Genomic DNA, 20420 nt, shown 5'->3' on the forward strand with positions numbered 1-20420 from the left:
GTGAAAGGGAAAACTAATAACATTAACACGCACAAGATAGAGATTCTAATGCAACATTGTCTACTTTACTTTTAGATTTGATGATGAGTCCCATTTCAGGTAAAAAACAAACATCCTAATACAAAAAGAACTTATGCCGAGAATTAGTTTTGACTTAAAAAGATTGTAATATATGCTACGCACAATCATAATTCAATACCCATCAATTCTTAACTTAAAAAAAAAAAAAGAGAAACATCTTAATCGAATCATAGTTCTGACTTAAAAAACAACCTTATATGCATATTAATAATCATGTCCTATTACGGGCTTTCAAAGGAAGGTCTAAAAATACGGTTAAAAGCATATGAGAAAAAGCTAAGATATGAACATCTTTGTGTAAATAAAATTTAAGGAATACTCTTATTCATATTTGAGCATATGTGGGTTTTCGGAAAATGTTACACAAGAGCATATCAGTAAGGTGATTTGGAAGTAAATTAGAACAAAGTAAACTACTTGCCCAAGTAATCACTTCATGATGGTTTCTTGACATAAAAAACTATACCTGATAATGTAACGATGGCAACCTAATTATTTCATATCCAGTCTTATGATCTGAACTTCTATACTTCATCTACACAGAGAAGTGGCCAGGCTAATCCATGTGGTATATTTTAGACACATTTAAACTAAAATCTCTAGTTTTTTTTCGATGCATCATCATTTATAATGACGTATCTTACAGCAGCCCGAGAATATATAATCATATAAGTTATAAGTTACATCTCATTCACAACATATAATGGAGGAAAGAGTGGCACAACATTAATGGAAAAAATATAGGCATGATGAAATGGAAGTATGAGTAATCAATGTAGACTAACAAACAAAAACCCCATCCAAATTTCATTAACAGTCATTGCAAACCATAAGGGAGTGCACAGAAAAGCAAAAGGATAGGAAACAAAGGCATACATAAGACAAAGAATATGAAAACATAAGTGGCGAAGACGCTAAATACGACAATCAATGGGAGTTACTATATCCCATGGTAAAACAAAAAACACACCAAAATAAGTTACAAAACAAAATGACATAATACATGACAACTAAATCCAAAGAACAACCATGCATTCATCTTCAGTCTTCAATCTTCAGGCAGCGCAATGATCGCTTGTTAGTGGTTGATGCCTCCACAACCCTTTCAAACCCTGGACTGGCCTCTTTCCCAAGTTCTTGCTAGTCTGAGTTTCAGATGTCTGAGAAGTGTCATCGTTGCCGTTTAAGCAGCCTCCTTCAGTCTGATCCTGGTTTATAAATAAACATTATAAGAAAAATTTGCATCAGCCAATAAAGTCACCGCATGGAAAAGTCTGATAAAGGATATTGCTTCAGCCTCTGGCAGGTTTGGGGTGTCAAACACTTTGCAAATAGATTTTCAATTTTAATTTGATAGAGAAAATGGTAAAGAGTTAAAACCCATTGTGATTTCTAAAATTGTAAGTTTCTCTAAGAATAGTTCCTGAAATTCCTAAATTGACAACAACATCCCTAAAATAGTAAAATGACGTTCATTTTAGTCACACATTATATGGTAAACACTTCGAGTTTTAGCTTATCAGTAGCAACTTGATTAGAAATATTCAACTTTATAGAATAGCTTGAAATATCTGTTAACCAAATATAACATGTAAATGATGATGAAATGAAATTTACAATTACAATTATGTTTTTGTCAATTCCTTAATTTCAAAGACTAACATGCCAACACCCTACAATTAAATTGACAAATTTTGAGATTCAATGGAACAATATACGATTATCTTTACTAAAGCATAGCATAGCATAGATGATTCATTCAATGGAACGATATACGATTATCTTTACTAAAGCATAGCATAGCATAGATGATTCATTACACTACATTATGAATTTATGCAAATTAAATCAAATGAAAACAGAAGCAACAGTCTATACCTTCTTCCCTCGAATGACAACTCCGGCTTCACCTTGAATCGCCATATATTTAGTACCACCAATATGTAATCCAGTTGGAGCAAGCGTATCCAGTTGGAGCAAGCGTTCCAGGCTCATCAAAGTCTTTGTTGATAGCATTTATCTCCTCAGGCTTGAACTAATAATCAAAACAAAGGTTACTTAAAACTGACTTCATTTTTGTTTCCTTAGAATTTGTGATCTTTATAACTTAATTGCTCATAAGAACATATGATTTTCTTTAGAAAGATATTAACTTTACCTTGATTAATAAAAGTTGAAACCATGATCACAGTGACAGTGCTCATCAAAACTCTTTAACTTCTTTTTATAGGCATTCAAATTTTTGGTTGTCACCTCTGAAGAATATATAATCTAATCACATGCATGAAAGTTCTAAAACAGATACTTAGGAATCACAATATATGATCCCTCATTTCCAAGAGAACCATGCCATTTATCAGTCCTTGCAATCATTTGAGGATCATATTGGTGCACAAAGAAACTTTTTAATTTGAAATATATCTCATTTTTATCCAACCTAGAATATACTCTTTGCCCATTGGAAGTCCAAATTAATTCATCATCAATCTAAGTTCAAGGTTTTCATTTTGACAGCAATCTAAGTTTAAGTTTCTAGCGTCACTGAAAAGTATAGTTGCAAACTTTATGAATAGGTATGTGAAAATGCTGGTCACTACAAAGGGGTGAGGCACACTTTTCTCAACCACAAACAATGTAATATCATAGTTTAAATAGTTATTTGAAGAATGGAGCAGTGCAACGTAACAGAGCAACTACCTAAGGATTAATTGGATTTTTGTGATCACCAATGTATATCACTACAGCAAATGCTATCATCATTGCATAAAGAACTTAGCAATGCTAATTTATCAAAATAATTTAGTGATTCCATTGCAGCCAATGTGTTTGGAAAACCAAAGACAAATACAGACCTCCTACCATACAATGGACAGGGATTCAAACTGTCAGTCCCCTCAAAATGCAACCCTAGCAAAGAGGTGGAATACAAAGGTCAGGTTCTTAGATATGAGGACAACTTTGATTCAACCAGCAATGTCCCGTGACTCCAACTGATTAGAAAGCCATCACTGATTATGGTTCACCTCATGAATTCCTCTCATGATAAAAAAAAATTAAAAAACATGAATAAAATGCAAGTGCAAACAACAGCTTCCAACTATCCGAACATGCAACATTTGCAGCCGAATTATAAGCAAAAAATTCTTCCACATCTTTAGATCTACACACAACCTTGCAGCTCTCTAAAAATGGAATATAGAGTGAAAAATACCTCCTTAAAAACAACATGGTCCTTTAAGAATTTACGATGATGATGAACACAAGTAATGTCCGAATCATCTGCATATTGCTAAAACAGGCGGTTCAGCAATCCAAATAAGAGGAGGAAAAGGAATGAAGACATGAAAATGAAACCATCTAAATCAATGATATCACCTTAACTGAAACCACTATGAGCAGTTAAGGACTGTTATAACACAATCAAGATATATTTTAAATTTAAAAGAAAAACAGGCGGAGAACAGAAATATAAGTAGCCAGATTGTTAGATTTGATCCAGCAGTAGCAAACCACAAAACTGGCGTATATAACCTTCAACAGTATCAAATATAGGCTTAGTTAGATGAATCATTGCAGTATAAGCAATAGAAAAGTATAAATTATAGAGACAGAACGAAAGGGAGTACAATTTCAGAGAGATAATGTGGAGAAGAAACGATTTAAAACCAATCATCGCGACGAATTACATATTCATCTGCTTGCCTTGTCACGTAGAGAACCCTGACAAAAATTATTCAATTCAGACAACAATACATTTCAAGAATGTTAGTGTAACATAATCCTACTAACTAATGTCGTATATTTGCTTTAAAATTCAATACTTTAATTTGAATTTTGAATGCAAGTGCAGGTGAAAACCCTTTCTGCAATCACATTGAATCTCTTGCAAATATCCTTTGACCCTTTGAACAGAAAAATTGAGCACAAGATTATTACCTCATTGAAAATGCAGCTAGATCGTAAGCTAAAGCAGCATCCTCAGCACTGTCAGATGTTCCAAGCCAAACACTTCTTCCTTTTCTTGTTGTGTCTCTGATCTCTGCTGCATATTTTCCCCAAAGTCTTTTTCTCACACCTATATATGACAGTTTTAAACCAAAAAACACAATTATGTCATGAACCAACCTTAGTCAATTTCCTTTTGCCAAGCAAATCTGCAGGCACCATCTTAGGCAACAAAACAGAACCCTTGACAAAATCATGAGGGTCAGCAGTTACCCCGGACAACATTTCACCTTACTGCGCTCCAGCAGCAGCATTATCATCCTTATTCAATGCAGAAGAACCTTCCACATTTCCCTGGAAAACAAAAATGAGAAATACATTATTTTTCTATATAAATCTAAAATAATATCTTCACACAGCAATCACTGTCCAACCTTGACATTTGAAAAATTTGCATCCCCATCCTCAAACACTTCAATAATTTTAGCATCCATACAGACCCTCCCAACACGATAAGATTCATCAGACCTGGAAACTGCATTGGATGAATGATCAACAACAAAAAGCATCTTGTGACCAATGAGATTTTTCAGCTCACATGGATAAAAACCAGCATTTTCACCCTGCACATTTGAAATCGTTAAACATGACATATAAGTGTTAAACATACACATAAATTTACTTGATTACACTACTTTACTTGGCACACACATTTGATCTTGAAACTAACCTTCGCATCAGCCACAAGTTTCGCACAAGACTTCTTAACAATGAAAAGATTGTCTGAATGTCAAATACCAAGTACTGAAATTATTCAACACAGATTTTGAATGAGTTTTGTAATAAGCATTATTTATCTCTTCTAATTATATTCTTTTCCTTCTATTTTTTAATAAAACTACGGACAAAAGATGAAGTCCACTACTTGGCTTACTTAAATAGTTGAGCCACAACTACTAATAATAAAATAACAAAAAAAACATCACTAAAAATATAAAGGTCGATACAAAAGGAAGAGATAAAGTACCATTTGAGAGTGAGTCAAAAGAACTTCCCACCTATTCTCTGAAGACTTCTTCCAGCCCTGAAACTTTCAATCTCCCATTATCTTGGGGTCAATCTCTAACTGATATGCAGGTACATACTCACTTGTCCAAGCACTGAAATCAGAACCACCAATTTTCTCTAATTTTTCATAGGATGAAGGCTTCCACCAGAATCACTCTGATTTTATTTTTACAGGCTTGAATCCATCCCTCATCAAGTGATATTTATCCAATAGACTTCTTGCATTTTCAACTATTTCATCTTCAAATAATTTGTGCAAGATGACCGAGAACATCAAACAGGCCACACCAACTCAATCAGGACGTCTTATGCACCATAAGCGGAGCTACCGGGGGCTGCATGTCAATAATTCAGAAAAGAAAAGCTTATAAAATTAGTTATCAACACAAAAGTTCAAACACTAAAATTTCAAATGAAAATCACACTCACTAACAACTCAGAATTATATCGACAAATTTAAGATATACATAGTGTGTCAGTGTGTGTGCTTTCGTTTGTGTGTCTGGGAGAGAGATGCAAAACCTGATTTTAAGAGCTTTCTGCTGCATTGGAATCTTTAAACTTGATGCACTTTTTACGCTAAGTCTTAATTCTTAAGTTAGCAAAATGCCTTAAAAATGGAACAAACTTCCAATTCCTACCATGATTGATGACAAATTTAATCTTAAAGACATTGAATTGAAGTCAGTACCTAAAGGCAATTGAAGTCACCACCTCAAAGCTATAGATTCAGCCAAAGTGGGAAAGTGAGGCCGCAAAACTCAGTGCACCATGAAATGTCTCTCTGTTTTGCAAAGAATCATCACACGGAAGTTAGAAAAAAAAATAGAAATATGCTATACAAAGTTATAACATCTTTAAAACACAAAAACAACTTCTGCAGAGACATATTTGCATCAGAAACTAATCATTGATATTTCTTCTCAGCACAAATTAAACCAAAAACAGCCCAAATCAGTTTAATCATCAAAAACCAAGAACAAAAATCACTTGATTCGACGTTACAGGGAGTGAGTTCTTACCCTTTTAGTGGAGCCCTGTCACAAATACGGGTTTCACCAAACTTCTTCCAAAACCAGCTTATTCCTAGCTTGTATCCAAATCAACGGCCTAATTACAATTTATCCACTTCTGCCCTTGCCCTAATCCTCCATAATCACTTTCTGTCAGCTTCTAAAACAGCTCAATTATGATTTAAACAATTCTGTCAACTCCCAAAACAGTTTATCAGTCCACCAACTACTCATATGGTAACTTAAATATATCATTGGTAATATAAAGAACACATAACCATACCTGCAACAACTTGTATTCCAACTTAAGCTTCTGCAAAACAACTTAATTGACAGCTTATTACTTATAAAGACTTCAATTTTAACCCAAACACTAAAACATCAATTCAAACATACCCCACAACAACTTAATTGCTACTTTCTAAACAATCTGATGGCAATAGTTCAAAACTATACAAATTGAGAAATTTAATTTCACATAGATGAATTAAACCCAAAATTGCAAAGAAACAAACCAAAAACCTAAATTTTTGAATTAAAAGCACAAAACTCATTCAATCTGAGACATGCATGGCCTTAGATTCAAGAAGGAATAAGAAAATCACCTCTTTGATGAAGAAGAAGAAGACGTCGACCCTTATTTCTCTGTTCCTGTTTCCTCTTTCTCTCATCCCCTTCTTCCTCTCCCTTTCCAATCTCTCGTCCCCCTTCTTTTGTTTTTTTTTTTTTTCCTTTTCACATATATATAGGCAAGGGGAGTCCATTTACTAATTTACGAAAATGCCCTTATTAAGGGCAAAATTGTAATTTCCACGGACATTGATTTTCCTATCTAGTTTAGTATTGGTAATATAAAGAACACATAACCATACCTGCAACAACTTGTATTCCAACTTAAGCTTCTGCAAAACAACTTAATTGACAGCTTATTACTTATAAAGACTTCAATTTTAACCCAAACACTAAAACATCAATTCAAACATACCCCACAACAACTTAATTGCTACTTTCTAAACAATCTGATGGCAATAGTTCAAAACTATACAAATTGAGAAATTTAATTTCACATAGATGAATTAAACCCAAAATTGCAAAGAAACAAACCAAAAACCTAAATTTTTGAATTAAAAGCACAAAACTCATTCAATCTGAGACATGCATGGCCTTAGATTCAAGAAGGAATAAGAAAATCACCTCTTTGATGAAGAAGAAGAAGACGTCGACCCTTATTTCTCTGTTCCTGTTTCCTCTTTCTCTCATCCCCTTCTTCCTCTCCCTTTCCAATCTCTCGTCCCCCTTCTTTTGTTTTTTTTTTTCCTTTTCACATATATATAGGCAAGGGGAGTCCATTTACTAATTTACGAAAATGCCCTTATTAAGGGCAAAATTGTAATTTCCACGGACATTGATTTTCCTATCTAGTTTAGTATTGGTAATATAAAGAACACATAACCATGCCTGCAACAACTTGTATTCCAACTTAAGCTTCTGCAAAACAACTTAATTGACAGCTTATTACTTATAAAGACTTCAATTTTAACCCAAACACTAAAACATCAATTCAAACATACCCCACAACAACTTAATTGCTACTTTCTAAACAATCTGATGGCAATAGTTCAAAACTATACAAATTGAGAAATTTAATTTCACATAGATGAATTAAACCCAAAATTGCAAAGAAACAAACCAAAAACCTAAATTTTTGAATTAAAAGCACAAAACTCATTCAATCTGAGACATGCATGGCCTTAGATTCAAGAAGGAATAAGAAAATCACCTCTTTGATGAAGAAGAAGAAGACGTCGACCCTTATTTCTCTGTTCCTGTTTCCTCTTTCTCTCATCCCCTTCTTCCTCTCCCTTTCCAATCTCTCGTCCCCCTTCTTTTGTTTTTTTTTTTCCTTTTCACATATATATAGGCAAGGGGAGTCCATTTACTAATTTACGAAAATGCCCTTATTAAGGGCAAAATTGTAATTTCCACGGACATTGATTTTCCTATCTAGTTTAGTATTGGTAATATAAAGAACACATAACCATACCTGCAACAACTTGTATTCCAACTTAAGCTTCTGCAAAACAACTTAATTGACAGCTTATTACTTATAAAGACTTCAATTTTAACCCAAACACTAAAACATCAATTCAAACATACCCCACAACAACTTAATTGCTACTTTCTAAACAATCTGATGGCAATAGTTCAAAACTATACAAATTGAGAAATTTAATTTCACATAGATGAATTAAACCCAAAATTGCAAAGAAACAAACCAAAAACCTAAATTTTTGAATTAAAAGCACAAAACTCATTCAATCTGAGACATGCATGGCCTTAGATTCAAGAAGGAATAAGAAAATCACCTCTTTGATGAAGAAGAAGAAGACGTCGACCCTTATTTCTCTGTTCCTGTTTCCTCTTTCTCTCATCCCCTTCTTCCTCTCCCTTTCCAATCTCTCGTCCCCCTTCTTTTGTTTTTTTTTTTCCTTTTCACATATATATAGGCAAGGGGAGTCCATTTACTAATTTACGAAAATGCCCTTATTAAGGGCAAAATTGTAATTTCCACGGACATTGATTTTCCTATCTAGTTTAGTATTGGTAATATAAAGAACACATAACCATGCCTGCAACAACTTGTATTCCAACTTAAGCTTCTGCAAAACAACTTAATTGACAGCTTATTACTTATAAAGACTTCAATTTTAACCCAAACACTAAAACATCAATTCAAACATACCCCACAACAACTTAATTGCTACTTTCTAAACAATCTGATGGCAATAGTTCAAAACTATACAAATTGAGAAATTTAATTTCACATAGATGAATTAAACCCAAAATTGCAAAGAAACAAACCAAAAACCTAAATTTTTGAATTAAAAGCACAAAACTCATTCAATCTGAGACATGCATGGCCTTAGATTCAAGAAGGAATAAGAAAATCACCTCTTTGATGAAGAAGAAGAAGACGTCGACCCTTATTTCTCTGTTCCTGTTTCCTCTTTCTCTCATCCCCTTCTTCCTCTCCCTTTCCAATCTCTCGTCCCCCTTCTTTTGTTTTTTTTTTTCCTTTTCACATATATATAGGCAAGGGGAGTCCATTTACTAATTTACGAAAATGCCCTTATTAAGGGCAAAATTGTAATTTCCACGGACATTGATTTTCCTATCTAGTTTAGTATTGGTAATATAAAGAACACATAACCATACCTGCAACAACTTGTATTCCAACTTAAGCTTCTGCAAAACAACTTAATTGACAGCTTATTACTTATAAAGACTTCAATTTTAACCCAAACACTAAAACATCAATTCAAACATACCCCACAACAACTTAATTGCTACTTTCTAAACAATCTGATGGCAATAGTTCAAAACTATACAAATTGAGAAATTTAATTTCACATAGATGAATTAAACCCAAAATTGCAAAGAAACAAACCAAAAACCTAAATTTTTGAATTAAAAGCACAAAACTCATTCAATCTGAGACATGCATGGCCTTAGATTCAAGAAGGAATAAGAAAATCACCTCTTTGATGAAGAAGAAGAAGACGTCGACCCTTATTTCTCTGTTCCTGTTTCCTCTTTCTCTCATCCCCTTCTTCCTCTCCCTTTCCAATCTCTCGTCCCCCTTCTTTTGTTTTTTTTTTTCCTTTTCACATATATATAGGCAAGGGGAGTCCATTTACTAATTTACGAAAATGCCCTTATTAAGGGCAAAATTGTAATTTCCACGGACATTGATTTTCCTATCTAGTTTAGTATTGGTAATATAAAGAACACATAACCATGCCTGCAACAACTTGTATTCCAACTTAAGCTTCTGCAAAACAACTTAATTGACAGCTTATTACTTATAAAGACTTCAATTTTAACCCAAACACTAAAACATCAATTCAAACATACCCCACAACAACTTAATTGCTACTTTCTAAACAATCTGATGGCAATAGTTCAAAACTATACAAATTGAGAAATTTAATTTCACATAGATGAATTAAACCCAAAATTGCAAAGAAACAAACCAAAAACCTAAATTTTTGAATTAAAAGCACAAAACTCATTCAATCTGAGACATGCATGGCCTTAGATTCAAGAAGGAATAAGAAAATCACCTCTTTGATGAAGAAGAAGAAGACGTCGACCCTTATTTCTCTGTTCCTGTTTCCTCTTTCTCTCATCCCCTTCTTCCTCTCCCTTTCCAATCTCTCGTCCCCCTTCTTTTGTTTTTTTTTTTCCTTTTCACATATATATAGGCAAGGGGAGTCCATTTACTAATTTACGAAAATGCCCTTATTAAGGGCAAAATTGTAATTTCCACGGACATTGATTTTCCTATCTAGTTTAGTATTGGTAATATAAAGAACACATAACCATACCTGCAACAACTTGTATTCCAACTTAAGCTTCTGCAAAACAACTTAATTGACAGCTTATTACTTATAAAGACTTCAATTTTAACCCAAACACTAAAACATCAATTCAAACATACCCCACAACAACTTAATTGCTACTTTCTAAACAATCTGATGGCAATAGTTCAAAACTATACAAATTGAGAAATTTAATTTCACATAGATGAATTAAACCCAAAATTGCAAAGAAACAAACCAAAAACCTAAATTTTTGAATTAAAAGCACAAAACTCATTCAATCTGAGACATGCATGGCCTTAGATTCAAGAAGGAATAAGAAAATCACCTCTTTGATGAAGAAGAAGAAGACGTCGACCCTTATTTCTCTGTTCCTGTTTCCTCTTTCTCTCATCCCCTTCTTCCTCTCCCTTTCCAATCTCTCGTCCCCCTTCTTTTGTTTTTTTTTTTCCTTTTCACATATATATAGGCAAGGGGAGTCCATTTACTAATTTACGAAAATGCCCTTATTAAGGGCAAAATTGTAATTTCCACGGACATTGATTTTCCTATCTAGTTTAGTATTGGTAATATAAAGAACACATAACCATACCTGCAACAACTTGTATTCCAACTTAAGCTTCTGCAAAACAACTTAATTGACAGCTTATTACTTATAAAGACTTCAATTTTAACCCAAACACTAAAACATCAATTCAAACATACCCCACAACAACTTAATTGCTACTTTCTAAACAATCTGATGGCAATAGTTCAAAACTATACAAATTGAGAAATTTAATTTCACATAGATGAATTAAACCCAAAATTGCAAAGAAACAAACCAAAAACCTAAATTTTTGAATTAAAAGCACAAAACTCATTCAATCTGAGACATGCATGGCCTTAGATTCAAGAAGGAATAAGAAAATCACCTCTTTGATGAAGAAGAAGAAGACGTCGACCCTTATTTCTCTGTTCCTGTTTCCTCTTTCTCTCATCCCCTTCTTCCTCTCCCTTTCCAATCTCTCGTCCCCCTTCTTTTGTTTTTTTTTTTCCTTTTCACATATATATAGGCAAGGGGAGTCCATTTACTAATTTACGAAAATGCCCTTATTAAGGGCAAAATTGTAATTTCCACGGACATTGATTTTCCTATCTAGTTTAGTATTGGTAATATAAAGAACACATAACCATGCCTGCAACAACTTGTATTCCAACTTAAGCTTCTGCAAAACAACTTAATTGACAGCTTATTACTTATAAAGACTTCAATTTTAACCCAAACACTAAAACATCAATTCAAACATACCCCACAACAACTTAATTGCTACTTTCTAAACAATCTGATGGCAATAGTTCAAAACTATACAAATTGAGAAATTTAATTTCACATAGATGAATTAAACCCAAAATTGCAAAGAAACAAACCAAAAACCTAAATTTTTGAATTAAAAGCACAAAACTCATTCAATCTGAGACATGCATGGCCTTAGATTCAAGAAGGAATAAGAAAATCACCTCTTTGATGAAGAAGAAGAAGACGTCGACCCTTATTTCTCTGTTCCTGTTTCCTCTTTCTCTCATCCCCTTCTTCCTCTCCCTTTCCAATCTCTCGTCCCCCTTCTTTTGTTTTTTTTTTTCCTTTTCACATATATATAGGCAAGGGGAGTCCATTTACTAATTTACGAAAATGCCCTTATTAAGGGCAAAATTGTAATTTCCACGGACATTGATTTTCCTATCTAGTTTAGTATTGGTAATATAAAGAACACATAACCATACCTGCAACAACTTGTATTCCAACTTAAGCTTCTGCAAAACAACTTAATTGACAGCTTATTACTTATAAAGACTTCAATTTTAACCCAAACACTAAAACATCAATTCAAACATACCCCACAACAACTTAATTGCTACTTTCTAAACAATCTGATGGCAATAGTTCAAAACTATACAAATTGAGAAATTTAATTTCACATAGATGAATTAAACCCAAAATTGCAAAGAAACAAACCAAAAACCTAAATTTTTGAATTAAAAGCACAAAACTCATTCAATCTGAGACATGCATGGCCTTAGATTCAAGAAGGAATAAGAAAATCACCTCTTTGATGAAGAAGAAGAAGACGTCGACCCTTATTTCTCTGTTCCTGTTTCCTCTTTCTCTCATCCCCTTCTTCCTCTCCCTTTCCAATCTCTCGTCCCCCTTCTTTTGTTTTTTTTTTTTTTTCCTTTTCACATATATATAGGCAAGGGGAGTCCATTTACTAATTTACGAAAATGCCCTTATTAAGGGCAAAATTGTAATTTCCACGGACATTGATTTTCCTATCTAGTTTAGTATTGGTAATATAAAGAACACATAACCATGCCTGCAACAACTTGTATTCCAACTTAAGCTTCTGCAAAACAACTTAATTGACAGCTTATTACTTATAAAGACTTCAATTTTAACCCAAACACTAAAACATCAATTCAAACATACCCCACAACAACTTAATTGCTACTTTCTAAACAATCTGATGGCAATAGTTCAAAACTATACAAATTGAGAAATTTAATTTCACATAGATGAATTAAACCCAAAATTGCAAAGAAACAAACCAAAAACCTAAATTTTTGAATTAAAAGCACAAAACTCATTCAATCTGAGACATGCATGGCCTTAGATTCAAGAAGGAATAAGAAAATCACCTCTTTGATGAAGAAGAAGAAGACGTCGACCCTTATTTCTCTGTTCCTGTTTCCTCTTTCTCTCATCCCCTTCTTCCTCTCCCTTTCCAATCTCTCGTCCCCCTTCTTTTGTTTTTTGTTTTTCCTTTTCACATATATATAGGCAAGGGGAGTCCATTTACTAATTTACGAAAATGCCCTTATTAAGGGCAAAATTGTAATTTCCACGGACATTGATTTTCCTATCTAGTTTAGTATTGGTAATATAAAGAACACATAACCATGCCTGCAACAACTTGTATTCCAACTTAAGCTTCTGCAAAACAACTTAATTGACAGCTTATTACTTATAAAGACTTCAATTTTAACCCAAACACTAAAACATCAATTCAAACATACCCCACAACAACTTAATTGCTACTTTCTAAACAATCTGATGGCAATAGTTCAAAACTATACAAATTGAGAAATTTAATTTCACATAGATGAATTAAACCCAAAATTGCAAAGAAACAAACCAAAAACCTAAATTTTTGAATTAAAAGCACAAAACTCATTCAATCTGTGACATGCATGGCCTTAGATTCAAGAAGGAATAAGAAAATCACCTCTTTGATGAAGAAGAAGAAGACGTCGACCCTTATTTCTCTGTTCCTGTTTCCTCTTTCTCTCATCCCCTTCTTCCTCTCCCTTTCCAATCTCTCGTCCCCCTTCTTTTTTTTTTTTTTTTCCTTTTCACATATATATAGGCAAGGGGAGTCCATTTACTAATTTACGAAAATGCCCTTATTAAGGGCAAAATTGTAATTTCCACGGACATTGATTTTCCTATCTAGTTTAGTAGATTAAGAATAGAATGTTAATACGTTTGGGTTTGTCATTGTTGGTTTTGGAGTAAAACGATACGAAGTAGCAATGCAATCATTCCTTGTTATTCTTACGAAGCACTAGAGCCCCATATCGAAGATATGTGCGTTTGGAATGGGTATCTTCCATTATAAAATAATGAAGGTCTTTAACCGTAACTCACATGTTCATCACCCGATGACACTAACTTAAGAATCAGTAGCGTTTTGTGTCTCTCTAAAATAGGTAAAATATTACTCTATCCGTTCCAAATTGTATGACATTTTGGACATTTCACACATATTAAGAAATGCAATTAATATTGTGTGTAAAAGAGATATTATTAGTTGTTTTACAAAATTGTCCTTAATAAATACTATGAGAAAGATAAATGAAAGAATTGAAGGAAGAAGGATTAGGGGCTCATTCAATTGGGGAATTTTACAAGTTAGGGTTCTTCAAATAGACATATTAACTTAGATTTATTTTATTTTTAAAAAAAATTCTAATTATTAAATTTTTTATTTAATTTTAATATTAATGACATGGAAATGAAGCGTCTACTAACAGTATCATGTAAGCATTGTCATGTAGGATCCACGTCAGTAATGAGCGCGCCGCATCATTCAAAGAGGAGGGGGGGCCATAAATTTTTGTTGACTTTAAAAATAAGGGGGCCAAAAATTTGAAAATGGGGTATCAAAAGTTAACAAGATGAAAAATAGGGGATCAAAATTGCACTTAAACCTTTTATTTAATATTAAACTTAGTTATTTAATCATAAATTTTGTTATTTATTGTAATATGCATTTTTTTTATATATTAGATGCTTTTTATTTATGGGAATAAATTTTATTTTGTGAAATATGTAAAAATTTTTTTTTGTGAGATATATATTCCCAAGGATGAGTCTAAAATATTATTTGTGAAATTCTCTTTTATAGAAGTAAATTATTCTATAAAGTGTTGTATTTGTGAAATTACTTTACACTCAATTTTATCAATCATAGCACCAAATATCAATGTATATGAATTTATAATTATTAAACTATATGTTGCCTTGTTCTTATTTGAATGCTCAATTGTGAATATCATAAAAGATAATTTTCAAGCAATTCTGAAGGCAATAAAAAATTGTTATCCTTGTATTTTATTGATGTATTATGAGAGTCTTTCTTTTGCTATATTGGTTTGTTGTTGAATTATGAACATATGCCAAATTATGCGGAATTTTCTTTAAGTCATCGAAGCTTAATGACTCTACATACAAGGAGAATTGATTACACTTTTTGACGTTAGCCATGATTTAATTAATTTAAATTCTTTTATTGAATTTGATTACACATGTTCTCTTATTATAAAGGGGATGAGCATATCATATTGGTGTAATATTAATTGACATGACCATTGTGTGATAGAGAATATAGTTGAATAGTTGTTTGAATATTTTAAAAATCTTGGATTGATAATCCAACTATCATTCTCTATCAAATGGGAGAATCTTACATGTCAATTATCTATAAATGATAAACAAATATCCTTTGTTGAAAAATACTCTTTTCTTTATTATGGAGACTTACATTGAGGATATTATAGTCTTTTATTAAATATTTTTTGTGACTCTTTTGTCTTTTATCCTCAATTGTGGTGAAATTCAAGTCTCATATATTTCCGCTGCGTAGGTAATTGATTTAAATCATTACTTGTTAATGAGATTATGAGTTTAGCGGTAATAGTACTCTTCCAAAAGGATAACACATAATGACATCTTGATTTTCTTCTATGTGCTTTTAACGTACTATTCTACCGCATTGTATCAAACAAAATTATGATGAATGCAAATTGAAACGATATTGACCAGTCTAGATGCATTTAAATGATGCATATTTTTTCTGTGTCATATTTTGACAAGAGTAATTGATTCCTATGCAAAGAATTTCTTGCGTTGATATAGGTCGTTACCACCAAAGTGGGACCGCCTCTATTGATTGATTGATGAAATTTCCTTTTGTAGTTTGAGGAATGTTTTTAATTGTAACATGTAGTTTCCTGCCCAAAGGTGGTTATTGCATTTTACAATTAAAAAATTATTTGGGATAAGTTATTGGAGAATGTTTTGAACTAAGGAATTTGCCTGCCCAAAGGTGACAAATTTCTGAATTCAATACATGCTCATTGATTAACTTACCTGAGGTTTTGACTAGGGTTATAACCTTAGTTTGTACATTCTGCCCAAAGGTGATTGTACAATTATATTGGTCTCATTGTGATAGCTTGTTTATTTTGAGCTATATCTTGTCAAATGATATATTTTGATGCATTCATGTTTTGTCTCATATGTTGAACCAAATAATTTGTCTGCCTAAAGGTGACAATTTCTCAAGTTCAATGTATCCTCATTGATTAACTCATTTGAGGTTTTGGCTAAGGTTTTGATCTTAGTTTGTGCATTCTGCCCAAAGGTGATTGTACAATTATATTGGCCTCGTTATAATAGCTTGTTTATTTTAAGCTATATCTTGTCTTATGACATATTTTAATTCACTCATTTTTTTTTCTTATCAATGAATGATTGTTTTGCTTCCATCGAGATCTTAAACGAATCAAACCGCTAGAAATGGAAGTAAGATTTGGAGTTATCTCTGGGAGGACAAAAGTATCTGACCATATGGTTTCCATGTGTCTAATGAAAAGTTGTTGGACGTAAAAATCTGACAACGTTGTAATTTAGGAGTACCTTTGAAGTTAGTGGGAGATGTCAACTTAATTTCAGTTTAATATGATCAAGGAGTAATTGTGAAGTTAGTGGGAGATGTCACCATAATTTAACATTCTAGTTTTGAACTTGTTTTGAAAAATATATTTCACGTAACCTTCATTTAGGATGAAACTTGTTTGTGTTACCTTGTTGGAGCAACTTTGTTTTAGTTTTACTCTTGGAGGTAGAAAACTAAGTTTGAGATTAAACTCACATAACCTTGCTTCATCCTTTGTTCATCTATATAAATTGTCTCTAGTAGATGGTTCATGACTCCCTGGATCTTTTGTTGATAGTTTATTTAAGTTGTCTTTGACTTCACATAAGCTTGCTTCGTCTTTCATTGTCAAAACTTTTGTTGCTATAAGGTCTAATGTTGAGGAAGACATCCTTTACTTTATGACATAAACACTTGGATCATATTTATTGGGGAAAGGGCTGAGAAATTAATCAAAGTAAATATTCTACCTTTCTTAAAGTTTGATGATCCAGGTACTTGTGTAGATTGCATTAGAAGCAAATTTACTAAAACCAAAGGTTACAACTAGCATTTTTGAACCCTTTGAAATTGTCGAAAATGAAATTAGTGGCTCCCAGCTCCTATAATTTATGGTAATGAATTATTTATTACATTCATTGGCTTCCTAACCTTGACATTAATTGTTCTTTTAACCAAATGACTTAGGTTCATTGTTTTCAAGAGTCATTTTGAATAACATGAATACTGTGAATTCTTTTGATGCATTTGGTTAGTGGGAGTTTGAATTTTATATTATTAATTTTTTATGATGAATTTTTCTTTCACATATTTTTTTTGATATATTGATGTGAATTTCCATTCAATTTAATTATTGATGATGAGATGAATTCTTGTATACATCAAATATCAAATGTGAAAAATTATAGCTTAGTGTTGAAGGGATCACTATGCCGGTGATCGACACTATTTTGGAGCTGAGGCATTACATGTGAAAAATTTTGAGCTCAATGTTGATAGGATCTTTATGCCGGCTGTTAACATTATTTTGGAGCTGATGTATTATGTGTGAAAATTAGAGCTCAGTGTCGTTGGGATCACTATGCCGGTGATTGACACTATTTTGGAGCTGAGGCAATGTGGTTTTCCGTGGACCACATAATTTCTCTGACTTTAAGGCATTTGAGAGAAATCACATAATTTCTTTGGCTTTAAGGTATTTGAGAGAAATCACATAATTTCTTTGGCTTTAAGCATTTGAGAGAAATCACACAATTTCTCTGGCTTTAAGGCATTGTCGATCCTCAATTTCTCTCAATGCCTTAAAGCCAAAGAAACCAAAAAGATGCTTTTTATTTTGCTTAATAATATAATGCGTAATATGTTATAAGTCCCTAAAAAATAATATGAGATGTTTTTATCCTCACAATTTTTTTGTTTTATTTATAATTTTGACAATACTCTGAAATCACTTAAATTGTTTCTCCTTTTGCTTCATCATTATTATTGATCAACAACATTCTGAAATACATTGTTGACTCATGAAGTGTCCTACGTTGGTGTACTATTGCTTCTCCTTCTGCTTCATCGTTGCTCAATTGTGATCTCATTACAATTAAACTTGGCTTATTAGGCTAAGTTGTTTTGTGACCAATTATTAGGTTTTATTTTATTCGTTGAAATGAGGATGAATTCATCAAAAGAAATTGTTGTTTGTCAAATTAAATTGTCTCTCGCGTTCACAGTTTCATCAATGTTAAAAAGGACACACTTCGTCAAAATACTAAAACCTAAGGGTTCACGACGTCGAGCATTCCATCCGGGATGAGAAAAAGGACAACCAGTCTAATCATAGCTCCGACTTCGGGTGCATCACTTGATTTTCAACACGTACATCTAGAAGTGGTAAGAGAAACAAGGGTCGTTGATGATTCGATGGGTGGTTGCTGTTTAATTTTCTCTATGAATTTCTTTTTTTTTATTGATAAATCTCTCTCTCTCTCTTATTTATTTTTTTTCGAGAATATAGTGGTGGCTTATGAGATCAATCATTTTGGAACTTGTTAAATTGCTCTATTGAAATTGGTTGTCCTTGTTCAAATCTTCAATGTGACACTGGTCAAGTAATCAATGGCTTATCTTTTGTATTTGTGATGCTGCACTTCACAGTGTAAATTAATCGCATTACTGGTCTATTGTTCACACTGCCAGAAGATACAATGTACAAATTAAAACAATTATTTAATATTCTATATAACAGCGTTTATTTTTGCATAATAATCACATAATTTGTGACAAAGTGAATAATTGTGTACCCTTGCATTGTGTAGGCAATCCATTCATCAGATTACATGCTTGTGGAAGGAAGAAGGAAAGAGCTCTGTTAATGGCCATAGTAGTCGGAATAGAACATTAGCTGATATTAAGCACAATCCATATTATTGTTCATCATAAACTGTAATGAATCACATCAACTAATTGATGGCGTAATTAAATTGGGAATAACTTTTAGTACGCAAATACTTAAGATAAGTCATACTGGGTTTTGGAGTACTTAAGCCAAACTGGTGGTACAAAGTACTATATCCCACATCGGAGAGATATACGTTTGCAAAGGGTATCCACCATTATAAAACTAAAGGTTGAAAGGCAGGACTGGGAAATTTATAACATTCAAAATTTCTTAATTTGAGAATTGGCAATGTTTCTCGTCTTCCTTTAGAATGACCAAAAGTTTTTATAATTTTTGTATATGTTCTAAATGAAGAGAGAAATGTTACCTAATTCTCCACAAAGTGTTAATGTTTTAGATACTACTGCTATGTATTAGCGTTAAATAGAATGGTTAGAGAATAAATGGCAGAATTTATAAACTCTTCAATTCCATAATGAATTAACAGGAAGTATGCTTGATAAGTGTTTGAAACAGAAAAATTCTCAAACAAGTGTAACCTTTGTCGCCAAGACTCTTTTGAGATTTTATTTTCCCTTTAAGTAAGACCTCTTGGGTATATGCAATTACTAGGATGCTTATGCTGAACCAGGTGGGTGGTGTGCGGAACTAAATAAGAAGCACTTGAGTCCCGCATCGAAGAAATTTACAGATTATGTTGATTTTGTACAAGATTATTTTACATAATTTATAAACACTTTAATTCTCTAATGAATCAGCAATAAATAAATAAATAAAAAAAAAATCTTAGTTCATGGGATCCCCTCATCCTGAAAGAAACAAAATATGCACACATATTTTATGGTTAAGGAGGGATCATATTTAAGGTACTATGTTCACTAAGACTATTCTTTGTCCAGCAACGGATCCCTCATCCTAAAAGATAAACCCGAGACTTAATTTTTGCTTTACTTTTTTGTTGTTATTTTGCCTCGTTATTTTGTCATGCCACCCGGAAATAAAGAAGTAACAACAAAATTGAAGAATCCTTATAAAGTGTTTATATGATAAATGAAAATTTCCATCTTACAAATCAGATTTTGTCGGGTTAATCTAAATCTTGAGATGAGCGATCATAATTTAAGGGCAAGATAGAATTTTTAGTCTTCACTTTATAAGTCAGTTTTTTTAGAATTTAGTCGGGCCTAACTAAAATTCAAATAAAAAACCTAACCAAAATTCTAATAAGAAGGGTAATTAAAATCCTTAATTAGGGATAAGACTAGTGATCTCGACGGCCATA

At 32.6% G+C, this 20420-nt stretch overlaps 1 long non-coding RNA gene across 15 annotated transcripts; it reads right to left on the minus strand.

Annotated features, from left to right (window-relative positions):
• Window positions 1-862: 862 nt before the first annotated feature.
• LOC146956508 (uncharacterized) lies at window positions 863-6928 on the minus strand. 15 transcript variants are annotated; one of them, XR_015020196.1, is made up of 9 exons: window positions 6713-6928; window positions 6391-6420; window positions 6117-6298; window positions 5786-5878; window positions 5054-5429; window positions 4461-4830; window positions 4018-4380; window positions 1960-3801; window positions 863-1289 (listed from the first exon to the last, which is right to left on the minus strand). It is a non-coding gene; the product is annotated as an uncharacterized LOC146956508 (long non-coding RNA). The 15 variants fall into 15 exon arrangements; XR_015020197.1 differs by having other exon boundaries at window positions 6391-6431; XR_015020203.1 differs by having other exon boundaries at window positions 1960-2116; window positions 2240-2336; window positions 3293-3801; window positions 6117-6926.
• Between the last annotated feature and the right edge of the window lie 13492 nt (window positions 6929-20420).

This window comes from Medicago sativa, chromosome 1 (genome assembly GCF_051527215.1).
Source record: "Medicago sativa cultivar Bolivia chromosome 1, Bolivia_mono, whole genome shotgun sequence".
NCBI classification, from domain to species: domain Eukaryota; kingdom Viridiplantae; phylum Streptophyta; class Magnoliopsida; order Fabales; family Fabaceae; genus Medicago; species Medicago sativa.